Here is a 6,370-nt window from a genome sequence, read left to right on the forward strand (position 1 = left end):
TGTATATATATATATATATATATTGTATGCTTTTAAAATGATGACACAAACTCTTGTAGAGTTGTAGCGTATTTTTCTTTTTTGGCTGAATGTTGTAGTGCATTATATAGATACGTGATACTATCTTCAATTGATAAATTTTCTAGGATTTAGTATTAATAAATCAATGTACTTCCAAGAAAATAAAAGCAGAATAATTAATTATATAAATTAAGAATATAAACCTCAGTTGAGTTGGCGGTGCAGGTGAAGTCACTATACCGCAACAACAAAAAAAGGTACAATTTACGTCCACTAAAAACTTTAATTTGGGCGTCTAATTTGTATCAAAATTAATTTTCAATGGCTGTGATTAGAGCAACCAGTAAAAACTTTGACAGTGTCTATTATTAATAATATTACAACTATAAACTATTTTATAATATTTAGTCATAAACTATTATTAATTTTTTTTTTTTTTTAGTGAAAGTCACTTACCTCATCAACACTGTGTAAAAAATAATTTAAAATAATTTGTAAACTTAGCATTTTCTGTATATTATTATTAGTGTTGGGGTGGGTTTGGTAAGAAGTGTTTGAAGGGACATAGATTGGATGATGGGCGTCTATATATTATATTTGCTGCCAAAGGAAGGATATCATCCATAATGGCCCAATCTTGACTAAGGAGCAAATCCTATCAAAAATAAAGAAAGATGTTACAGGCAGGCTTGAGTTCAAAGCAAAATTCCCTAATTCCACTCTAAACAGGATTCTTTGCTGACTTTGGGGCTTAAACAATTCTATTTTGATCTCAATGATCTTTAATGTCTGCAGTAAATTGCGGAATTTTTTTGGATAAATGGAAAACGGCAAAGGTTCTGATTTTGTTTGTGGTGGTAGGATGCTGTACTAACTACGGCTGATTGTATTGCACTATATTTATTCGCTTTGCTTGGGTTGTGAGTTGCATTTGAGCTGTTTACTGAAGTCAGCTGCTTGCTTTTTCTTGCAAGTAAATACAGCTAGAGGTGCAAAAAATGACTCTGAATTCTGCAGATTGTTGCTGCTATAGATTACCAATTAGCTGCTAAGGCTATTGCTGTGTGCTAGACTGTTTCCTGTGTGCTTGGAAGGTTGATTGTTTATACAAGTGTTCTCCTGTTCACAGTTCACAAATGTTTGTTTAGCTTGTGCTATTAATGCACAGGTTAAATCTGTGTTTTTGGTTTGTTTTGTTGGTCGAGTGGGCATCTTTTAGGCTTAGTAATTTTGATAGCTGAAAGACCTTTTGTTCTTTGAATAAATTGTATTCTTTGTTTCTTTTTCAATAAAATATATGTTTGAACCTGAATCCTTGAGGAATTAATTCTAGGCAGTGAAGGGTGATTGTTCTTTTAAGTGTTTGTTTAAAGTCTTATATAATAAATTGAAACTTAGATTGATTGTTACACTCTCTACAGCCACAAGATAATGTATTCTAACCACTGAGATGGTGTGGTCTAGCGGTCTTGGGTGATGTACAAGAGCGGTGCACTGAGTATGAGGTCCTAGGTTTGAGTCCAAATATGGATGCGCTTGAGTAACCTCCCTTAGCAGCTCAAGGTTTGTTAGTGCTCCTCGTGGAGCTAGGAAGCTATGGCTTAACGTAGTCTCTCCACACCCCAACAGGGCCCGAACCCAGTGGGTAAGGTGCTACTATGATCACGCTCAAATAAGATTGTCACGTTGGTCTCCCCCCCTACCCATTTTATGTTCATCAAAAAAACAAAAAGATAATGCATTCTAAAAACATTTAGTTTAAAGGGAAATTAAACTAAAGATCCACTTGTATTTGTACACTAGAATAATGCCATATAAAGTTCTAAACTAACATGGCATCTTTGACGCATTCCCTTCCTATAAAAGGCTTTTAGGAATTGACTTGATTATTAGTACAAACACAGTCACACATTATAGTAGTAGAACAAAGCACAGTACATGAAGAACACTCACAGCACCAGAAGAGAAAGAAAATCATTAACTTCGACACTAGAAGTGAAAGAAAATCATTTATTGATCCTTTCAAAAAGGGATATTAAACTAGCATAATATTATAACAGATCAGGTAGAAATGCCTAATCCCATGCTTAATCTAGGCATTATTTAATTTATTCTATTTGTTTCATGTCTCTGCAATTCACAAAAAATTCGTTAGCTCACCATTTTAAACCTTGATAACATAAGAAACGGGATAGGAATTATTACAAGAAGGTTGTGGATTTTAATAAGATGACAATTTTTGTTTAGTATTTTGATCATGAATGAGAAATGAAAATTCAATTATACAATCAGCTATGATAATCTACTCAAAATTAATAAAAAGGTCAACAAAAAATCTCCATGCTGTTTTAATAGAAGTATTTGGGGACTAAATGAAATCAAAGTAAATGAATAGGGCACACTACTTAGTGTAGTCTTATAATCAAAACTAAATACCCCTTACTTGAGCTCTACTTGGTCTACCTCTGCGGATCCCCCCAAACTAATGAAAGCACTTTTTATCAATTGCAATTCCTTAACAACTTCCTCCATACTCATTCTCTCTTTTGGGGATTCCAGTGAACATAAGATTCCAATGTAAAGAATTGAGAGTAAGCACTTCTGCATGTCAACATCAATATGTCTAGAATCCTCAATATTATTAGCTTCTTCTACTTCAATTTCATTATCATTGTCATCTTTTTCTGTTGCCATCATTACCGCAGTCGCGACTCCTAATTCTTTAACTTCTCTTGGCAAAAGCATTGGGTCAACAACTTGAGCTATTCTTTTTGGTAATGCCACCTTAACAAAATTATGGAGATTCAGACCATCTTTAAACATATCATCAATGCGCACCCTTCCTGTAAACATTTCCATCACAAGAACTCCGTAGCTATATACATCCCTCTCAGTCGATGCCTCACCACCCATGCCATACTCTACAACTCGTGGAATGGAAGGAAATTAGGCAATTTCTATCTATAATGAAATGGATTAAGGTCTACAAAATGCAAATTCAAAGAAAATGAAATGAATCTATATATATATATATATATATATATATATATATATATATATGACATTACTTCCGCAATGGAAGGAAAATGTATGAAACTTTACCCTGAGGGGCCAAATTACATTTTTTTTCATGTTCAATTTGACTGAAATATATGTATACAAAGAAGATATGAAGCTAAGGCAAAGGATCAAAATGTCCATCGCGAAATTAACTTCGGCATTTCTCAAAGTATAAATCTTATTTTTGCTATTAATTTTTTTATTTTAAATTTTATGTAAAATTAATTATGTGCTTGTATGTACTCAAGGGAATATTTATTATAAGAGACAAAGAGATAGTAACTAAGAGAATATATTAATATGTTTACAAATATTAAAAAGCTTATATGCACAAAAATTCAAGTAGTTAATTCTTATCTTTTGATAAAGTGACAAAGAGAAAAGCAACATGTTATAGAATCGTTAAGGATATAAAACTAAATAAGAGAGGTAATACCTGGAGCAACATAGCCGATAGATCCTTTAAACCCAACTGTACTGGTACACTTTTGGGAAGAATCACTAGTGCTTGTGAGGAGTCCTGCTAAACCAAAATCGCTTACATGAGCAATCATCTCACTATCAAGAAGAATATTGCTTGGTTTTAAATCACAATGAATGATTTGTTGCTGACACTAATTGTGTAGATAATTTAATGTAGAAGCCACATCAATTGCAATACTTATTCTTTGAAGAACGGTCAAATTTTTTGATTTATTTTTGCAATCTATCATTGGAGGTAGCCACTTATCTAAGCTCCCATTAGTCGTGCATTCAAATGTTAGAGCTTTGAATTCATCACCATTGTAATTGATACTAGAGCAACATGTTAAGATCTTCACAAGATTTCGATGCCGAACATTTCTTAACACATTGCATTCTACCACAAAACTCTTGGTAGCTCCTTTAGTTTGAAGGTTTAGGACCTTTACAGCAACTAACACTTCCTCTTGATTAAGAACTCCTTTGTAAACTTATCCAAAACTACCAGATCCAATCAAATTGTTGAGAGAAAATCCATTAGTTGCTCGATGAAGCATTTTGTATGAAATTGTTGCAAGGGGATCCATCTTTGAGACTATAGAAGAAGGTTTCCTTTTATATTTTTTCCTCCAATAAAGAACAATAAAGGATGAGACTAGAAGGAGACATGTAACCACACAAAAAGTTGTGATTATTGATCTAGAAGTAAGGGACTTTCTTGATTTCGTAACTTCAGGGCATGTTGGTAGTTGCAACTATGGAATACCCCCATAAAGCTTATTGTTTGCAATAATTGATATTGTATCTACATTATTGAAAACTCCGACTACTAGTAATGCGCCCTCAATATCATTGAACGAAATGTTCAAATATTTTTAAAATAAAAGTTTCTCTAGACCCTTTGGAATAAATCCTAATAATTTGTTTCGTGAAACATCCAAACGTTCAAGGCCTTTCAAAGAAGCCATGGATGAAGGTATGATTCCTTCGAAGGAATTCCCTTGCAAGGATAGGTTTTCTAAACTCAAGCAATTTTCAATTGTTGCAGGAATTTCACCGGACAAGTTGTTTTCAGAGACACATAGAGAATTAATATTTTTCAAATTTCCAACTTCAACAGGTAATTTGCCACTAAATGAGTTGTAGGATAAATTGATTAATAGCGACAAAGAGAAAAGAGAAAAAACCTGCTGAGGTATGACTCCACTAAGGTAATTTTGTGAAACATCCAATTGTTGCAAACTTTGGCAATTACCAATAGTTGGAGGTATGCTTCCTTCTAAATTTATTTGAGAAAATTCCAATACAACCAAGTGAGTAAGGTTGCCAGTGGAGCTTGGGATTTGCCCTGACAATTTGTTCCCCCATGAAATACAATCCTTGCATCTTCTGAAACTTCCTAAAATAAGTTGGTATCATACCTGTGAAAAGATTCTCTTCCATTTCCAAGATAATTAGGTTGACAAGATTTTGCAACGCTACTGGAATCATTCCAGATATTTGGTTGTGTCCTAAATTTAATGCATTAAGTTGTGGTGACAAGTTGCCTATAGAATTAGGCAAAACACCTTCGAATTGGTTTATTGCAAATGACAGCACTACCAATTTGCTACAGTTTCTTAAAGACGTTAAGAAGTCCAAATCCCTTCCTAATTTATTGTCAGTTAGGCTTAGGTATTTAAGATCTAGTAGATATCCCAAATTAGTCGGAACTGATCCCACCAAGTTGTTTTTCCCTAGGTCAATTGTTTGAAGCTTAGATGCATTGCATAAAGAACCAGGGATTGGCCCAAAGAATTCATTTTCACCAATTTCAAATAGTTTGAGATTAGGGAGAGGGAAGCAGATGTTTGCTGGAAAAGTGCCACTAAGTTGGTTGACTTCGAATCCTAATCCGCTGATAGATGATAAATTGTAGAGAGAGGAAGGGACCATACCGTTCAGTTTATTGGATCCAACTGCAAAATTTGATTAGCTTTTCAAACAGCCTATGCTCTCTGGAATATTTCCCTCTAAATTATTAAAGGTTACTGAAAAATATTCGAGAAACGAAAGATTTCCCAAGAAAGGTGGGATTCTTCCTGTCAAATTGTATGTGGGAACCCGAAAATAAAGAAGCTTTGACAAAGAGCCAAGCTCCATGGGGATTTTCCCAATAAGTTCGTTCCATGAGAAGCCAATTACCCTGAGTTCGGAGCAATTGATCAAGCTGGCTGGAATTTCTCCTCCCAATGTGTTATTTGAAAGATTGAGATGTTGCAATCGGAACAAATGACCAACCTCCTTTGGAATTTCACCATAAAAGCTGTTGTTTTGGAGATTGATGGCTCTAAGAAAGGTGAGGTTTCCAATGTAAGGTGTAATGGTTCCACGCAATTTATGCCCCTGTAGTACCAAGGCCGTGACTCTTTGATGGTGGCGGCCACATGTAATTCCATACCAGCTACAGAACTGGATAGAATGATTCCATGGGCTCAAGATTCCATTTGGGTCACTAGCAATGAATTCTTTGAATTTAAGCAAAGCCAAACGATCAGTCTCATTAGTTGAACTGTCAGAAGAAGTGGCAGAATGCAAGCATAATGTAGGAAAATTAGGGTTGTGAAGCTTCATTGGTCTGGAAAAACAGGAAATTGGTGAAATTTTAGTGCAAGGCAGAGTTAGATATACAAGTTTGTATTATATATGGGCTCTTATAGTTATGGTGTGGACGTAAATTGTACGCTGTTAAAATGATGACATAGACAAACATTTTCCTGCCTTGGTTGACGGTCAAGCAAGTGAAAGTTTGGTTGCAATATTTAATTATTCTACTTTTAATATAATG

The 6,370-nt window shown here is 34.4% G+C and overlaps 1 pseudogene; it reads right to left on the bottom strand.

Annotated features, from left to right (window-relative positions):
* Nucleotides 1-2,460: 2,460 nt before the first annotated feature.
* LOC142615935 (uncharacterized) lies at nt 2,461-6,156 on the bottom strand (annotated as a pseudogene).
* Between the last annotated feature and the right edge of the window lie 214 nt (nt 6,157-6,370).

Source organism: Castanea sativa, chromosome 11 (assembly GCF_040712315.1).
Source record: "Castanea sativa cultivar Marrone di Chiusa Pesio chromosome 11, ASM4071231v1".
Lineage (NCBI taxonomy): Eukaryota > Viridiplantae > Streptophyta > Magnoliopsida > Fagales > Fagaceae > Castanea > Castanea sativa.